Source organism: Leopardus geoffroyi, chromosome A2, assembly GCF_018350155.1.
Source record: "Leopardus geoffroyi isolate Oge1 chromosome A2, O.geoffroyi_Oge1_pat1.0, whole genome shotgun sequence".
In the NCBI taxonomy this organism is placed as follows: Eukaryota; Metazoa; Chordata; class Mammalia; order Carnivora; family Felidae; genus Leopardus; species Leopardus geoffroyi.
In genome coordinates, this window is record NC_059331.1 from 109,390,720 (window position 1) to 109,410,723 (window position 20,004).

Sequence of the window (20,004 nt, forward strand, 5' to 3'; positions counted from 1 at the left end):
AAGACAAGACCATTCTACTTCATAATTACAGCCTCCATAGAGATTTAAAAATGCATAGAAACTAAAGAGCGGAAATGCTGGGAATGCACTAATTGGTGAAGGAATGATAGATACAACTGGGAAAGGAGCTCTGCACTGCAAAGCTGTCATTGAACTTGGCCCAGGAGGAAGTGCACCTGCCCGTGGAACCTCCATGTGAAGTCAGAGCCGGGAGTGGGTGTTCATTTTTCAATTTTCCTAAAAGAGTATCCTAAAAGAGAGCCTAAGGGTAATAACTTTAGGAGCTTAAAAGCGGTAGAACTAAACTGTAGACAAGAATAAATTATACTGAAATGAAAAGGTTCAATAGGTAAAGTGTGCTGAATGTGTGTTTTGTTTTAAACCAAGGACAGAAATTAGAGACCTTACACTGAGTTAACTTACACTTAATTACGTATATTTAAAAAAAGTAATGGTATTTAATTAAAGCTATATACAACTACATTTTATAGGTTTTAGAACTAAGAAGAGGGAGAAAAGGATAATGTGTACCAACTATAGGAGTAGATTATCGGAGTAAATTAAAAGTAGCAAAAATAAAAATAAAACAATTGGCCAACAGCAGTAACAAAACAAGCTTGTCAAAAGAACTCAAATATAAAGGTAATACACATAAATTAAAAACATTTAACTCTTTCATAGTATCAGATTGAATTTTTAAAGGAAAACTAACAACATACTAGTTGTAAGACAAATATCTAAGGCAAACTATCCTGACAAGCACATGTTAAAGTATGAACAAGATATGCCATGCAAATACTACCAAAAAAGAAGGATGTAGCAATATGATTCATTTTAGCTTAAGACAAAAACCTTAATTCAGAGGAATAGGGTATAGTAAAAAAAAAAAAAAAAAAGAAAGAAAGAAAGAAAATTATAATCATAACCTTATTACTAAAAACAATTATTTGAATACACAAAGGAAAAAAAAAATTCTTGACCCAATTATGAGAACACAGTTTCCAAATCCACAAATGTATATGTTTTACTGCACTTCTCTTAGAAACTAGTGTATCAGTGAAACATATTAAAAAGCAAAACGAAGTTGTAATACCTTCTGCTTCCAGTGCAGCAGCTAAATTGAGAGGTTTTTCCTCTCCTTCCTCTCCTTATTATTTTATTCCCGTCTTTCTGGCTGTTCTCATCTAGAAAAAGTTGTATATGAGTTGATGTCACTTCCAAATTATATGGACCTAACTCCCTTATCTACCACTTACACAGAAGCTATTTTTTTTTTTACAGAAACATGTATTATAGCAAAACTGCATAGTGAACTAAAAAACAAAGCACAATAGTTTCAGTTCTCACCAAGACATGAAATGTCAGTCAAGGACTGGAGGATTTTCACTCCAGCTAAAGATCTATTAGACACAAGACACCCTAGTTCCTTGGAAAGAAAAAAGAAACGGAACGCCAAGAAACCAGTCAGCCAATGCTATTCACCAAACATTCCATGAATTAACAAAACCATTCATAGAAATGAATTGCAGGCAAGCTATTGATACATCTACAAATTGCCTATGTTATCACATCAAACCACCAAACTATACTACCCATTAAGTAACCAGTTATTTAAACTATAGGTAAACCCAAAAATGTAGTAAAACCTAAGAGCATAATAAAGGTCATTTTTGTGAATGTGCTTAATTTTGTAATTGTTGACATAATCATCTTTTAAAGAAACAGATATGGATATGGACTTATGAAATGTAAAGAAGTACAATGCATCTCAAAATTCTCCTTGACCGGATGGGAAGGCCTGATGACATCATGAGAAACAGAAGAAAATCTCTAGCATATGGATTTCCTAATATGAATACCGTGAAACCTAAGCATATACTTTACATTGTGCTACTAATTTTGAACTTCTAAAACCCACCAGTTACTATGAGTTCCAGGAAAAAATTCAGTTGGTACAATAATGCAATCAAGTTTAATTTTAAAGACAGAGCAGGTTTATACAAATACAGCAGAGGGCTACAAAATGATCATGATAGCTCAAGAGAAATGTAAATGTTTTTGCCTTAATAAAACAAACTTACAGGGTGGACAGTCTTGTATCCATGGAAATGTAGCAAAACATTTCATTTAGGTTGAGTTCTGCAGATTTGCTTATAAGCTACATTAGGTAGATATTCTTTGATCTCTTTTTGAACTATTGACTCATTTGCTACATATAAATTATAGTAACAGTATTTCTCCTTTAGGATGCCATTTCTAACAACTGTTTTTCATGCATATATAAAAAAAAGATAAGGATATCTTCCTACCCTCCACCCCCACATGCAAAGGAACATCTCATTTCATTTTATTTTCACATAGCAAATTCACTCCAATAAACTAGTAAACTGCTTAAACATTTAACATATGGGTAGCTTCATGGCTTTGTGGGTGGGCAAGGTTTCTGGCAGAGTTTGGAAAATGCTCCTCTGTGCCTCATGTCTTCTACATTCAGTTCTACACATGCTTTATATTTGTCTGGTAACCATTTAATATATCCCTGGCCCCAGATGAATTCCAATCATTTTTTTTTATATTTTAATATGTAATTTTTCATTTGTCTCTGAGGACAGGTACATTAATTAAAGGACAATAATTAATATCAAGTACTATATTCTTTACAACATCAGGAATGTTCCAGAACCCCACATTTAACACTTCTGTCTCATTCCAGACCCCATGTTAACAGGAAGGCCTGAGAAGGGAGTCAGGAACTGTGGTACGAAGAGAAATAGAGTCTTTGTTTATTTGATTAAGAAGTCAATTTTTGAAGTTCAAGTATATATCTAAATATACACTGCTTAATGCCCACCTAAGTAGAAGGAAGGTCAATCAAAATCAAAATTCTGGTAATTATCAATCAAGTTACAAAGAACTGGTAGGTGGACCAGAGGCTCTCTGAAACCACACAACAGATATTGTGCAATTATCTACCTATAGGTACAGAAAAGTAAATTGTGGGAATTAGGCCCAGTATCTAGACAACATTACTTTCAAAATAATCATGGGGAGATCTAATAACAGATGAAACTGACTAATACTAAGCAGATCAGAGTAAGAGTTTATCTTAAGGATTAAAAAAAAAAAGTTAGGGAAAGTTTCATCTCACGTCAACCATTTATGAACTACATGGATTCTATTAATGAAAATGAATAAACGATACCTTATTTTAACTATACTTCTAAAAAGAAAAAGGAACAAGCTTTTACTATTGAACTAGTTCATTTTGGAACAAGTTTAAATCAATGCTACCAAGAAATTCAATGGATAATTATGATGAATAGAAGCTAATTAAAAGTATAAGCTATCATAAAAATTCAGAGGAAATGTTTAACAACTCATCTATAAATCTTAAAATACCAGCTAAACTATTAGGTTGAGAAATTATGCCATGTAACCAAAGTAGTAAACAGCATTTTGCGTTAAAATATTAGCCATACAAAAGGTTTAAATTTTTCTATTGATTCAAAGAATTAAAAAATAAAGGAGTTTTATAATGTCAAGACAAATGTTATACTTGTATACCCATTTTGTTTAGATCCTTATGTAAACAATCAAGGAAGTAATGAAAACAGAACTTCACTTTTTAAACGATTTATTTTTGAGAGAGAGTGTGATCAGGGGAGGGGCAGAGGAAGAGGGAGACAGAGAACGCCAAGGAGGCTCTGCATTGCCACTGCAGAGACTGATGCAGGGTTTGAACTCACGAACCGTGAGACCATGACTTGAGCCAAAATCAAGAGCTGAACGCTTAACCAAATGAGAAAGTGAGACAGCCAGGTGCACAGGAACTTCACATTAAACAATCAGTGGGAAAACCTAACATATCTTGAAAATCTATATTTTTTTTCTCTTCAGATTTCACACGGTATTCTCCTAGAAGAACAGACTCGGCCACTGTTGCATTATGGCACAACTTCCTGAAGCATTACATACATATACAAGAGTATAGCAAACATTTCACCTTTGTACAATGTACTAACGGGCTGTACATATGCCTAGGACAAAAGAAGCCTGTGTGATATAAATACATTTTATTTGTTCATCATAAGTCCTATTAATTTTGGGGGGGGTCATTAATTTATGTGTTTGAGTTATAAAAAGAATTTTCTTTCCTGACTAAATGTTATGTTACCAGTTAAAATCCTCCTCTGAACAAATTGCATCTGGAATATGCAAAACAATAGGGAGTCTGACCTAAAACAGCCTGAGATTTTCTTATTTACATATAAAATATATTTCTGAAAATGTCGATGAATATGAATGTATGAAAATAAAATTCTTAAATTGAGAAAATTCCAGCTTCTGTTTCTGCCTACAAAAGAATAATATGGGCCAAATTTACCTTACCAGTTGAAACAGACAAAAGTATGCAAACCAAACAAAGAAATTTAAGACACGAGGCACCTACAACAAGGGACACCTCTTAGAAATGAGAAAAAATGAAATGAGCCTTAGATTTGCACCAACCTACTCTTCCTTAAAACAGCTTCCAGGCTCTGGCACACTGAAGGGAGAGGCAAATATTTGGGGTCACAGCATGGGGAGACAAATGTGGGTAGAGTTCACAGGGCAAAGTACTGAAGAGCAAAGAGGTACAAGGAGGCTGGTGACTATCAGACTAACTCACATATACAGCAGAGTACTGATCCCTGCACGCATTTGAGAATTAAAAAAAATAATAAAATAAAAAAGGTGATGCTGGGCAAAAACCTATTGGAGAAGATAAGAACATTGCCTGATGAACCTCCAAGGTCAGGAATAATGGTGGTAACCATTAGCCAGAGTAGAAAACTTCATAATATAGGGCATTAGGTAGAGTACTGAAAAAGAGTCTTGCCTCAGTTACAAACAATGTTTAGACCTACATTAAACATACTAGCTTGACCTAAAAATCATAAAAGCAACGCTTAAAAGGATCAAACTGTTTCTAACTATATCCCAAGAAAAAAAGTTAAAAAATATTCTAGGCATTAAAAAAAAATTCAGTAACCAGAGCAAGGTAAAATGCACAAAATCTAACAGCTAATCAAAATGTATCAACTGCCCAAAAAAGCAGAAAAACGTGGCCCATAAGGTGAAAAATCAATCAAAACCAACTCAGATGACACATTTATTAGAATAAAAAAGGACATTAAAACAATTTTACGATTATGTTCCATTTGTTCACAAAGCTCTAGAAGAGAATGCATGGGTTAAGTAGGAAAAAGATGTAAAAGAGACCTGAAACTAAATTATAAAGATGAAAATATCATCATCTGCGATTTAAAAAATATACACTGGGAAATATTAACAGCAGATTAGACACTGCAAAAGATTTGTGAATTTAAAATTATAGCAATAGCAACTACTTAAAATCAAACAGAAAAAAAGACTCAAAGGAAAAAAAAAAAAGGAAAAACAGAGCAGTAGTGAGATAATGGATCAATTTCAAATAATCTGCTATACAGATAATTCCCAGAGAAGTATGGTAATGAACAGAAAAAATTATGGCTGAAAATTTTCCAAGTTAGATGAAAATTAAAAATCCACATAGCACGCTTTAAACACACACACACACACACACACACACACACACACACACACACACTTTCCAGACATAAAAAGCGGCAGGAAAATACCCTTAAGAAGGAAATAAATACATCACTTGAAATGGAATCAAACTAATATCAAAGTACCAAGTAGCAGACTAGGATATTAAAGGTTACCATAACTGTTTCTCATATATTCAAAAGTAGAAAAGTAGAAGAGATAAAAAGGACACACACCAAATTTGCAGAAATGAAAACAGCAGTGCCTAGGATGAAAGACACACTGTATTTTTTAAAAATTCAGGCCTCTGCAAGTCTACATACATAGAATGGTGCAATGAGGTACATTCTCACAGCATATGTGTGCTCAGTTCAACAGAACGGCCGACCAGAGGTAAGAAACATCTGTGAGGCACATGCTCTCATCGTGGTGTAAGAACAAACTGAGCAACACACATTAACGAGTGAAATATCACATTCTGCTCATATGTTGTCATCTTAACGTGTATTACAGGTGTGAAGGTAACTTTTGTTCAATTTTATATTTGTGAAAAGGACACAAGCTATTCACTTTCAGGCTTCTGGATTCATTTCATTTAGGAAGACTTTTTTAAGAAAAAATCCTTCTTCAATTGTTAATATTATAATTCTCTAGTAGATCAATCAGTGTATTACACAATCCAAATAAAATGCAGAAATAGACTAGGAAATGAAACCTCCAAATATAATCCATAATCATTGCTTTCACACTTTAGTCGTCATCAAATAACCTAATATTTCTTATTAAATATATAAGTAAATGCTGTACATGTGAGTTAAAAGATAAAATGAATGTTCACAAATATACTTTTTAAAAATTTCTCAATATAGTAGTTATCCACTTAGAATTTATTTTGAAACAAAAAAGTAAGCCTCCTCCAAAAATGTTGGAATATTACCCCTAAATTCAATTTGTAAGAGAAAAATAGATTTCCTCTTAGGAATGAGAAACACTTCAAAGGTTAATGCTATTATTTAGGGTAAATATATAAAGTAATTTAAGACATAAGTGGTCATTTATAGGCACAATAAGGTATTCTTCCTAACATGAAGCATAAGGATATGATTCACAAAATCTGAAAAGATAAATATGTTAATTAGACAATTATAGTTGAAGGGAAACAAAATTTCTTCTTCTAAAAGGAATAATGGAAAAAATTTAACTGTACTAAGAAGGATAACATCAATCAAAATAGTATAATTTATTAAGTTTAAATTTATATAGTAAATAATACCCTCAGGTAGAAGTAATATTATCTCAGTCGAACATAGCTATTACTGGAGGTGCAATTTCTATGTATTTCCTTGTACCTAGCCACCTTAATTTCTGTAAATCACTACAAAGTGTCCATTTGTGGTAGGCAACACTGAAACAGGATGGAATAAGAGACATCATGACTAGGAATCCCAAGGCAAGTTCAAGTCAATAAGTCAATAAACATTTCTGAATGCCTACACATGCTTTGGTGGGAAAGGGGGAAAAACTCGGAGCATGGAGGGATTGAAGAACGACTCCAAGAAGAAATATTATCACTCACAAATAACACTAAGAATCGGGCAAGAAAAACGGTGTCCAAGGTCAAAAAACTCAGAGGAGACACATATATACCAAGCAATAGGGTCAACGGGCTAAAAAGTTCAGTATTACCAGAGGGCAAATTGTTTGGTGAGTAAATAAGAGTCAGGACAATAAAATTCAGCAAGAACCAGACCAGGCCAAGGCTTTATCATATGACTAAGCTTTGTCCAGTAGGGGATGAATAGCCTCTAGAAGGTTTTAATAAAGAGACTAGCTCCTTATTAGCAACTAGCAAAATCTGTCTCAGAAGCAATGGTGAGGTCAAACTGAAATAAGAGACTGTTGGGACAGCTCTTGGAGACAAGATGATAAATTCTTTCTTTTTTTTTTTTTTTTTCCTAACTTCATGAGCTTGAACATTCCTGCCAAAACTGAGAAGAATGATAAAGACTAGAGATAAAAATGTAGGAACTGGCACATGAATGACACTTTGGTTTTTTTTTTTTTTTCCAACGTTTATTTATTTTTGGGACAGAGAGAGACAGAGCATGAACGGGGGAGGGGCAGAGAGAGAGGGAGACACAGAATCAGAAACAGGCTCCAGGCTCTGAGCCATCAGCCCAGAGCCTGACGCGGGGCTCGAACTCACGGACCGCGAGATCGTGACCTGGCTGAAGTCGGACGCTTAACCGACTGCGCCACCCAGGCGCCCCCATGAATGACACTTTGAATAGTGAGACTTGATGACCCAGAGAGTGTATGCCTATTACAGAAATGTCTAAGAAGTATTTTAGGTAAAGGTACCAAGTAATGGTGGCAGAAAGGTCATACAGGTTTTAAAATCTGAGCCAAAATCCAGGAGACTATAGTCTATGTGTCTAATCCAGACATATGCCTGTTTCTGTAAGTGAAATTTTACTGAAACACGGCCACACCCATTCTTTTACACTGGTCTATGGGTACTTTTGCACCAGAACAGCACAGCCGAACAGTTGTAACAAAGACCGTATTGGCCCACAAAGCCTAAAGTATTTACGATCGTTACAAGAAAAATTGGTCAACCCCTAATATAAAAAATCTATCTCAGTCCAGGCACAGAAAATGACCTGAATTATCTATTATAAATTAAAAGCATCCTATCAAGTGGTTTTTAAGATCAATTTCTCCTTCAACAATCTATTTCTCTCTTACTCAAAGAGGGCCAAGTATTGACATCCCTTAAAAAAAAAAAAAAAAGAACATCATTTGAACCATAAGCATTATTCTTGAAATGAGCATAATGGCATCTATGATCTTCAACTCTTGGGACCCCTGTGAGGATTAAATGGGATCATTTATATTAAAAGAAATGAATGGTGATTCATTATTTCAAAGCAGTGTCTGTTATTACTACCAGTAACATAATTATACTAACAATAAGTGTTAGTAGGACACATTTGCAGGGGCAGAAGGGGGCCTGAGGATTATAAATGTAGAGGGAGCTCCATTTCTTAGAAATGGGAAAAGCAAAAAACACAAGATCATAGTTATCACTGGTCTAGCAAAAAACTAGACATCAGTCATTACCCTGAACATATTAAATTAAAAAACTTAAATCTGCAGTTCTCTCTCCAAAGATATAATACTCACGTACAATACTCCAAATACTTAGAAGAAACAGGCAGGTAACTTTAGTCCAGTCTTTCCCAAATAACAATTTTCCAGCATTTAAGTATAAAGTTTAAAATCCCGTAAAACAAAACCTCTGTTGCCTGAAAATTTAATCACACTTTACAAAAGTATCACATACAAACCTATTGCAAATACGGTTCAAGCCAAAGCATGTTTGGATAAAGAAGTTTTTTGTACTGATTCCATCAACCTTCTACATTTCAATAAAACAACAGTTCAGGCTTTCCAGAAAACTGCAGAAGTAATCTATTTTTAGGTGGCAAAAAATTTTTATCCTAAAGGAACACTACTTTGGCATGATAATATTCTTACCATCTTGCTGCCTGCTAATGATTCAACCCATGAACAAGATTTTGATTTTTTTTGTTTTCAGTTGCATTTTTCTTTGAATATGAAATGTTGCTGCAGAAAATATTTGGTGAAACAACACGATTCATCAGACAAACTCTATGTAAGAGTCTGGGACACCTGGGTGGCTCAGTGAGTTAAGTGTCTAATTTCAGCTTGAGTCATGATCTCGCAGTCCATGGGTTCAAGCCCACATCAGGCTCTGTGCTGACTGTTCAGAGCCTGGAGCTTGCTTCAGATTCTGTGTCTCCCTCTGTCTCTGCCCCTCTGCTGCTTGTGCACTCTCTCAAAAATAAACATTAAAAAAATAATAATAAACAAACCTCAAATACTAAGGAAGCTGTGGAGGAATGGAATTTCTCTCTCCAAGTTGTTTTTAGGATAAGACATTCTGCACATAAACACACACACAAAAATGAATAGAAAGCTTTTGACTATGGGTGAAATCTCTGTAAGTATCTCTGAGAACAAATGTGTGGTAATCATCTGCTGACTCAAACTTCATGAACCAAAAAGACTGTTCTCTAATGTCCCCTATCTTAATATTATTCACTCAGTTTCACAAGATACAAAACTTGAGATTTTACCTCTTTCTCTCATTAAAGAAGCACAAATCTGGGGCACCTGGGTGGTTCGGTCAGTTAAGCATCTGACTTCAGCTCAGGTCATGATCTCACAGTTCATGGGTTCAAGCCCCACGATGGGCTTCGTGCTGACAGCTCAGAGCCTAGAGCCTGCTTCAGATTCTGTGTCTCCCTCTCTCTGAACCTTCCCCACATGCACTCTGCTGGACTCTCTCTCTCTCAAAAACAAAACAAACATTTAAAAAAATTAAAATGAGCACAAATTCTTAGTGCTTCTACTTCTTAAATATGCCTTGACTCCAGCAATTTCTGCCCATTCACTCCAAAATGACCCTAGTAGCAGCCACCACCATTATTTCTGAGACAACTGTGATAGCCTCCTAACTACAAGAAATGCATCAAGGAAACTCTCTGATCATTTTAATCTGTTCTCCATACTGTATCCAGAATTATAATGTAAGATGCAAACCTGATCATCCCATCCATTTCTACTGAGCAGTGCTGCTTCACAGAGTTCAAACTAAGAAAAAAGGCCCACCTTGACCTTTTCCTGCCTAATCCTCAACATTCCCCAGTGTGTGGTTCAGTCAGTCTCAGATCCACTGGCTCTTTCTAGTGGCCATGAAGAAATGCTATTCTCCCTGCTCCTCAAAGATGTGGACCTGTTCAGTCTTCCAAATTTCAGGTTCCTCTCATATTCTTAAGATCTCTCCTGATCTTCTATTCCAGGCTTATTTACCCCTTTTTCAAAGAGAACTAGTTACAACTTAACCTTGGAATGGTAAATAGAAGAGTAACCAAAATGCTATGAACTCCCAGCCACTGGATCACTTCCCAAGCTAACTCTGGCCACTCACTTAAGCATATGTTACTAAAAAATCTTCATCTTCAAAAGAAAATATATAAATAAAATTATTTCCTTACTTAACAAGATAAAATCATCTGAAATACTCTTCTAAAGATGCAGTTTAAAAAAAAACTAAATTATTAAATAGCATATGTGTATGTCAAAATGCTTGTCACGCAGATGTTCAACATATGTTCTATTTATTGACATTAAGTCATCAGTTAGGTAATAAAGAGAATAGGATAGTTCACTGTGAAGAGCAAAGTACATGGCGCCTAAAATGAGTTTAAAATGAATAGGTAGGGGTGCCTGGGTAGCTCAGTTAGTTAAGCATTCAGCCCTTTATTTCAGCTCTGGTCATGATCTCATGGTTCGTGGGATCGAGCCCCCTATCTGACTCTGCTCTGACAGCTCAGGGCCCGCTTGGAATTCTCTCTCTCTCTGCCCCTCCCCTGCTTGTTTGAGTGTGGACATGCTGCTTTCTTTCTGAAAATAAACTTTAATAAAATGAGTAGGTAAAAAGATGCACTGGTACTTTAATCATTCTCAGAAGGTAGGGCCTCGAATAGACATGAATGGATAGATTCTTTGAAGGGGTGGGATAGGAAGGAGACTCATCATGCAATATTACAATGGTTTTAAAGAGACCAAAAAAAAAAAAAAAAAAAAAAGGAATGATTGAAAAAAGATTTAGACTTAACCTAATGAAAATTCTACCACAAAAAGAAAAAGATAATGGATACATGCAAGAGGAAGAATCAAACAATAACGCAGAAATCTTGAATGAGGATTAAAGTATACACAATTCTCAAAAATGGTTCCTAACAGGAATACTATACCACCTGATTCAAAATTAACATGATTGTTATAATCCAAATTGCTCTATTATACCTGTACATAAAGCACATTCACAGTGGGTCATGCAACAGCAAAATGCCTTGACAGTATGTATCTGGTATGAAAAATAACTTTAGAAAGAGACGTCACTTAAATTCCTTCACGAGCATCCCACTCTGTGGCCAGATAAAGACTCTGAAGTAGAGGCACCAGGGTGGCTCAGTCTGATGTTAATCTGATGTTAGTCTGATGTTAATCCAACTCTTGACTTGGGCCCAGATCATGACCTCATGTTTTCTGAGTTCAAGCCCCACATCAGGCTCCAAACTGACAGTGTGGCATTCTCTCTCTCCCCCCTTCTCTGCCCCTCCTCTGCTCTTTCTTTCCCAAAATAAATAAATAAACTTAAAAAAAAAAGACTCTGAAATACAACTGAGAGACATGAAAGTTAGTAAACACTTGTTATTTGTACACCTATCTACCCCTTGTACCTTGAACCTCAGTCTTGGGATGTCATCCTCACCATACCAAAGAGTTCCTAAAACTTAAAAGAACAGTCAATTCTTCTATTTAACACCACCTTTATGACAACGTAATTTATTTTCTCCAAGGAGTAAAACCTTCTGAATAGTAAAATAAAAATATACCAAGCCTGACTTTAATCTATATAAGAAATCAACTTTAATCAATGTATATAACACATATAACGTAATTGTCAAATAAATGATACTGAAAATATATTTGGTTCCATCTTTGTAAAGAAATAGCACAACACAATTGAGCTAAAGGCCATTATTTAAAATAGAGTCCTGTATTCAAAAAAAAAAAAAAAAAAAAACTGGTAAAAGAAATCCTCAGGCACATTTTCTGATATGACAGTAAATGGTCAAATCCATTGCTCAATGCCTTTTCTAAGCCTAAAATTAATGTAAGCTGCCTAACAAAAAAGGCTAGCTTCATTATTTGCCTCCTGTGCATTTCATGTTAAATTTTATAAACTGATTTACATGGAAAGCACTAGCAAATAAAATCATAAACAATTTTGTGCATCTGACCAAATTCAGTGAACTGCTTAAATTAGGAAAATAAATAGCAATTTCAAACCCTGTGCTTAATCAAGAAAAATTCATTCATTAAACTTATAAAAAGTATTCTGGAATTTATTATATTTGCATATTCCATTATAACATCACTCTATCTGAAAATAACCATAATTCATTACCAGAATGAATTAAAACTAGAAAGGTATGTCCTATAAGAATAATTTCTCTCCACAGCGTCAGTTATGTGCCCATCACAATTAATCCTAGGGAATTTTAATATCCCACAACAAAAACCTTCCAGTAACTATTTAGCCATAAGCAAAGATCTTCTAAAACTTAAAATAACAGACAATTCTTTCTATTCACCACTTCCTACAAGAGTGACTTCATCATTCCTCACTTTTGTGTTAGATATGAATCCCTTCATGACTAAAATTTCAAAAGGTTCTCAAGGAATTTAAAACCAGGATTGAGATTTTATTATTATTTTAGGCAGGAAATACTTCAGACTTAGTTTATTACCAGAAAACAAATGAAAACATTTGTAGAATTTGTAGAAATGATTACATTTCTGCCACATTTCTACAATGGCCATATACAGCCATGAAAGAGAACACGTTAGTGTACCTAAAGTAAAACATGAAAACATTCAGTATACAATAAGATCATAATTTTCTGAAGGAAAAACAAAGGGCTACAGAAGCAACGTGGTTGAGATTGGAATAGAAGAAGGATTTGTGCTAACCCCATTGGTCCTTCTTTGACTATTAACCACATACACACACATGCGCACATAGAGAATATCCATTCAAAAATAAAGACAGATAAAGGGTGTGAAATATACACATTGTAAAAAGTAAACCCAGTATGACGGCAGTGAGAATTACAACAGCCAGCTCTCTTTTGTTTTTTAAGAACTTGTGACCTAAACACATATTTTATCAGTCTATTAGTAATAGGGTTAACAGAAGGAAATGTATAGAATAAGTTCAGTAAAAGATGACAAAGATACATGTTTAGAATCTGGTAAGAAACTTAACAGGACCACAGATTTTTATAACTTAAATTCAATAAGGCCTCAAGTCAATACCTTGTGAAGCAAAGAAAGAAACCATTAGTACTTAAAAGAAGGCATCAGTATGTTCTTCCAATTGTCATTTGTTCTTTATTAGGAAAGAATATTAAATACATATATGTGTGTATGTATACTTTTAACCTTTTTCAATATTATTTAACACATCCATGAATGCATAAAAGTAACAAGTTTATATGATACAGTACACAGTGGATTGATTCTGTTCCTAGCTCTGCCATTGGTGAGCTGTGGAACCTTCTGGAAACAATTTACATTGCTGAGTTTCCCCAGATGTCACAGTATCAAGTGTCAATGGATGGTGGTTTTCTATTTTTTTTATTTGCTAACATGTTCAAATATTAAACATTTTGAAGTATTTTACAGACCATATATTCTGATCTGTTATGTCAATAAACTACTTCCAGGTAACTAGAACTAAATTAGGTACTTTTGAAGGTTTATTTTTATTTTTCAAAGCATTAAAATTCCATATGGTAATTTATGTTTTTTGCTAAATTCAGGAAAAGATTCCTAACAGTCATAAAGCACCAATAAAATTATAGTCTACATAGTCAAAAATTAGAGTTTTTGTGCTATTATCCAGATGAATACTGTGAATTTATTTTGTAGTGGGGAAGTGATAAAAATTTTCTCAAGTAAAAGAGTTTGCTTCATTTCTCAGTTTTGAACTTACGTTTTTTGCCAATTTTATTCTGCTTTTAAAAATTAAACATTTCATTGGTGTCTATTATATGAAACAGCTTTACTCATTGAAAAAGTAAGCTTTAAACAAGAATAAACTGTTCATTATATCATTTGATAATAGTAGGAACGGATGTTTTGCACAAAACTTGCCAGATCCAAATAAATGAGAACCTCTCTTTTACTTTTTGCACCTGGGAAGGAATTTTTTAAAGTTTTACAATTAGTTTTACATAACCTTGGCTGGAAAACAACTATACTTAGTTTTGCTTCCCAAAACTCTTATTCTCCATTGTTGGAAAAAAACAGCTCCTTGATCATTAATTATCAAGCAAAGAACTCAGCCTGTAATTGAGATTCTTAGCACTTTTTCATCTTATTTAAATAAAAGCCTATTTTTTGGGGGGTGGGGGAATGATTTTCATAACAAATTTTATGAGTTCACCTTTTACTATTTGAATATATTTAATATATTATTTTATTTTTCTAAATATTTTTTCATAATTTAAATAGTGGGGAAAAAAACACAATCAAAGTAGAAAGTAAAGAAATGAACATGCCCCATGTTGCTAGCTATAATATCAGGTGATTCCAAAGAAAGTTTTTAGTCAATCCTCTTGAGAGTTGCAATCTGAAAAAGTTGCTAGCTGTGTAACCCCCCCCCCCCCCCCACACACACACCCGCACTGGTAACTGCAAAGAAGAGAAGGCTAACAGTAATTTTAGTCAACTCAAGATAAAAACTTGGTTCCTTGATAATTTACGATACATTAAACAGCATCAGAAATCTCATCTGAAAAGGGCTCTCAAAACATAACTCCTACTCAATTTAACAAAAGAAAACATGGGCTTTTATGCTTATAAGGTTTTTCTTGATAAAAGACATACGAAAGAACCTACATTTTAAAAATTCCTTCGTGCCAATCAGTCTCTAAAATATACATATATATATACGTATATATATATGGGGGCATCTGGGTGGCTCAGTTGGTTAAGTGTCAGACTTCAGCTCAGGTCATGATCTCGCAGTTCTTGAGTTCGAGCCCTGCGTCAGGCTCTGTGCTGACAGCTCAGAGCCTGGAGCCTGTTTCAGATTCTGTGTCTCCCTCTCTCTCTGCCCCTCCCCCACTTGCACTTTATCCCTCTGTCTCAAAAAATAAACAAACATTAAAATTTCTTTAAATACGGATTTTTTTCTTTCAAGTTAGGAGAATTTTCCTAGTACAAGACATGCTTCTTATCTAATTACCTGTTTCTAAAGGCTCACAGTTAAAAGGCTACATAGGCTAACAAATGTCATCCTAACATAGATGCAGACTCAATGAAAAACAAAACGCTTATAAATTGGGCCCACTCAACTACCTCTGCCTACTTTAATGCTGCATCTATGTAGGCCCAACAGTCAATAGTATCAGTCTCCATCTGGTCAAACCAATTTTAAAAATTCTAATGGTTTAATATGATTACAACAAAATTAAGTTACAACTATCAAAATTTGGGATTTTATTAAGTTGAACAAATTAACATTGGTAAACTCCATAAATCCTACTCAACACCATTGACAAATGAGAACTTGGCTAAATTAAACCCTTAAAAAGAAATAAAATAAGAATTATGACCCCAAAGAGAATTTAAACAAGGTATTAAGATATTTTTACAAAATTAAAAATGTCCAAAAATATTTTTATAAAAATGACTACTTGAAATGAAGCATGTCATAGCATATTATCATGCAATGTTCACAAGACTAAGCAAAGATGCCTCTTCCAAACACTCTAATTTTTTAAACAGATAAAATTATTTTGATCATCATCTTAGTTATTTTAAGATAAAGTCCTAATTATTTTTTCTACTTTTCATGTTGAAATTTTATTTCTTCTTTAAGCAGATCTTAAGGCAGTAGCATCTTTCCTGTCAGTTTACCGGAGATCACAAAAACCTCCTACAGTCAGTATTTCCTAACCCATTTCAGCTTCATAAAGGCAGAGAGAAGTTGATCTTCAGACAATCAACACCCTGAAATAAAATTTACTTTAGCTAAATACCTGTGTGTGGTGAATAAGCTTAGGAATTCCCTGAGCTTGCAATGATGGGTTAACAAGGCATAAAGAATTAGAAAGCCATAGGATGCTCACACCCAAGTTTGGGTAAAGATTAGGGAAATAGGTATAGATAGGGCAGGGAAAGGCCCCAGTATACGATAAAGGTATATGAGGTAAACCATATTAGGTATTCAGGGCAGAAACGCCCCCCAACTTAGCACAACAACAGAAAGCTGCTTTCAAAAAAAAGGAAGGACCAAGATAGGTAAACAGGTAAATAGGGCTATAGACAGCTGCAGGGCGAAGTAGCCCAGTGCAGGGGGAAGTTGCCCAGAGCAGAGTTGATTAGCAAAAGAAAGGTGCCATGTTGACCCTGAGGTGTCTTGCTCTGTCTTTCTTGTCCCCTAGACCAGTTTAGGTAAACACAATTGGTGTCTCATGTCTGCTGTAAACAACCTTCCACCCACCACCAGGATTTTGTTTTAACCCAAACCCCTAACACTGCATATCTTCAAAAACCCCTTTGCCTCACATCCATGAGTTAATGTTCACAGTTTCATTGTCTCTTTGTGCCCATCCATCACCATGTTTATAAGCTTTCTGATCCTAATTAAAATGGTGCAAGGACCTCTAATAGGGGCTCTTGTCTTCTCCAGAACATTAGCCATCTCTCGCATTTTAATCCTGCGTCCCACTTTCTTGCTGGACAAGCAAAAACTCCAGACCCAGAGTCTACAACAATTGTGTACCAAGAATCTAACACCATTAACCAGTCATTCCTTCAGTGCTTAGCTCTCTCCAAGGGATTAAAGTTTCAGATGAGGTTGAAGGTCTGATGTACTACTTAAATGACTACCAAATGACATTTAATAGTAAATTCCAAAATATTTTTCTACATGTCCTTGAAAATTTAAGACAATGTGAGTTTCACCAGCATGGCAGACCAGACACCAATTTCCAACACTTAAAACCTGATCAAGTGTTAGGGCACCTGGGTGGCTCAGACAGTTAAGCATCTCATCTTATTTTCGGCTCAGGTCATGATCTTATGGTTCCTGAGTTCAAGCCCCACATGGGGCTCTGTGTTGACAGTCTGAGCCTGCTGGGATTCTCTCTCTCTCCCTCTGCGCCCTTCCCCATCCTCTCGCTCTCTCTCAAAAATAAATTAAAAAAAAAATTTAAAACACAAACAAACAAAAACTGACCAAGTATTACTTTTGCCAAACAAAATGCCCCAGCTTCACGTCAGCCCCATTTCCTCTGAAAGTTTGTCCTTGTAGAGTGAATCATGGTAACATTGCAAATGACCACCTTAACTAGTCTCTCAGTTGAAAAAAATCCTAACACCTCATCAACCACAATTTTACTTTGCCACTGGGTGATTCCCAAGTCTTCCTCTCTTCAGACGGACTTAAATTGGAAGTTGATAAACCCTCACATAGGAAAAAAAGGACCACTGTACTACATCTCAGTCTAGACAAAATAGGGTTTTAAACATTTACAATACATGCATTCAATAACTACCGAATCACATAATTCCAAAACAATAATGGATTTATTTTTCTATGACCTTGAAGTCATTTTAGATTTATTTTCTGGTGAATAAAACCTGCCTGTTCAGGGAAGGAAATAAGCAAATTCTTTGGCAACTCTTCTGAGATTTTAGAAATGTTTAAAAGCCTTATTTAAAAAAAAAAAAAGATATAATTTAATCTTCTAGCAAAGTAATTCAGATAAAAGTAAAATACACATACCATTCTAGACTGGTATGACCTGCCTATAGTAACATCTTTCCAGTTACATACATATGGATCTATATCTTCATGTGTACTCATACTTCTATCTCCAGACACTGCATGCATTGTTTTTTTTTTTCTACTTACTCATGTATAACTTATGTCCCCAGATATTTAGACTCAAATTTAAGTTTTTATCTTATTCATTTTGCAACTAGAATGATGTTTTCTACAAAACTACTCATTTGGGGAATATTTGAATGAATCTGCCAAAGATTAAGTCATAGGAAAATTGAAATGGCCTTTTGGCCATTTGGGGAAAAGTACTATCAGAAAGAAATGGGATGAAGCCTTTATTGAATCATTTACAGGACAATTCAAAAATCCAGAAAAATTCACTTGCCTCTCAATCCAAGAACACAGCATTCTTTATTTTACCTTTCCAGTGATTTGGTCCATCCTAAGGATACAGACTCTAGATATGTTCTATTGACATTTTACTATTAAGTTTAATAATAACTTTCATATCCCTACACTGAGTCTACCTATTCACTGAGAAAACAATGGGTGAACAAACATTATTCATGGAGTAATAACAACTCTCCAATTTAAACATTTTCCAATGTTTATGGTATACAGATTTATAATAATACTATCCTCAAACTAGTTCTAGGAGACATTTACTCTCTAATTAGAGGACTATCCATCTTTTTCCTTGGTTTGATACAGAATACCAGGGAATCAAAAATAAATAAATAAATAAAACTCTAGCACTTACTGGGATACATAAAATAGAACTCAACAGAAATAAACAGAAAACTAAATTCAAATATTTATGGAAAAATACAAAAAAACAGGTTGACGTGCAATGAAAGAAAACAGTTAAAAACTGTATGTCCACGCACACACATGTGTTTGATGGTGAGAGGCAGAGGAAAAAGGTAGAAAGAAAATTCAGAGCTAAGGCAGATTCCCACCTGAGTCCCAGCCACAACTACTGCTGCTAAGAGAAATCAGCTTGTAGGAAACATGTTTTTGTGATAGATCTGATACAGCACACGTAAGATGATAATGAAGTACTCAAACTGAAGTACCTAATAGAATGTTGAAAAATGTATGATTCAAACTCAGCATTCAGATTAGAGAGCAGTGGAAGTGAACTTTGAGTCATCTAATCTAAATGGGAAAGAAGAGGAGCTAAGCTATTAAAGCTTTTTTTTAAATTTACTTATTAAATGAAACACTACATGCCTCCCAAAGAGATACCAACTTCAGTTTGCATTTATGTATTCATTCATTCTTCTTAATCCTTACAGTGATTTAAGAAGTAGGGTTATTAGCCTCATTTCTAAAATGAGGAAAGCAAATGTCAGTAAACTTAACCAAGGTGACCAAGGAACTGAGAAATTCCGAGTTTAAAGCCGTTGCTCCCTTCATAATGCTGTATACACTTTAGAGTATTATCTGGGGACATGGAGAGAAGGAGATTTTCTAAGTAACTTAACACAAAGGGAGGAATAGAGGGCTATACATAGGACTTTTAACCTAACTGTACCCTACAGAGCCTTAGAGCCTTCCAGCATTAAGTAAATTTCATGCTTCCCACAACACCCCCAATGAAAGTCACTGATACTTCTGTTAAAATCAGTCGCTTGTGGAACTTGATTTTCCATAATCAGCAGGATCCATGGAACTTACCATTAGAATATATGCCCACATACAATAGGACAGTAAAACCATTCTTCCCCAGTTGCTAATTTGGATGTATTTGCCATGCTAGAGTTAAATTCATTTGTATTACAAATTTTCTTTTTGTATTAATGATCTTACCTACCATGAACTAAATTCTAAATTCCCACACTATTGGGATGGGCCCAAGATTAGAAACTTGGCAATTGTTAAGCAAATGATTGGAGAATGTCACATTTAGAACCCCTTCCCACAGTAAAATATCACAGACTACACTCTACTCAGCTAGTCTCTGATTTTAT

At 34.7% G+C, this 20,004-nt stretch overlaps 1 protein-coding gene across 3 annotated transcripts in view; it reads right to left on the reverse strand.

The window, feature by feature from the left end:
* Positions 1-20,004, reverse strand: part of CRPPA (CDP-L-ribitol pyrophosphorylase A) — a 318,326-nt gene that overhangs the window by 128,138 nt on the left and 170,184 nt on the right. The gene's annotated exons all lie outside the window — the stretch shown is intronic.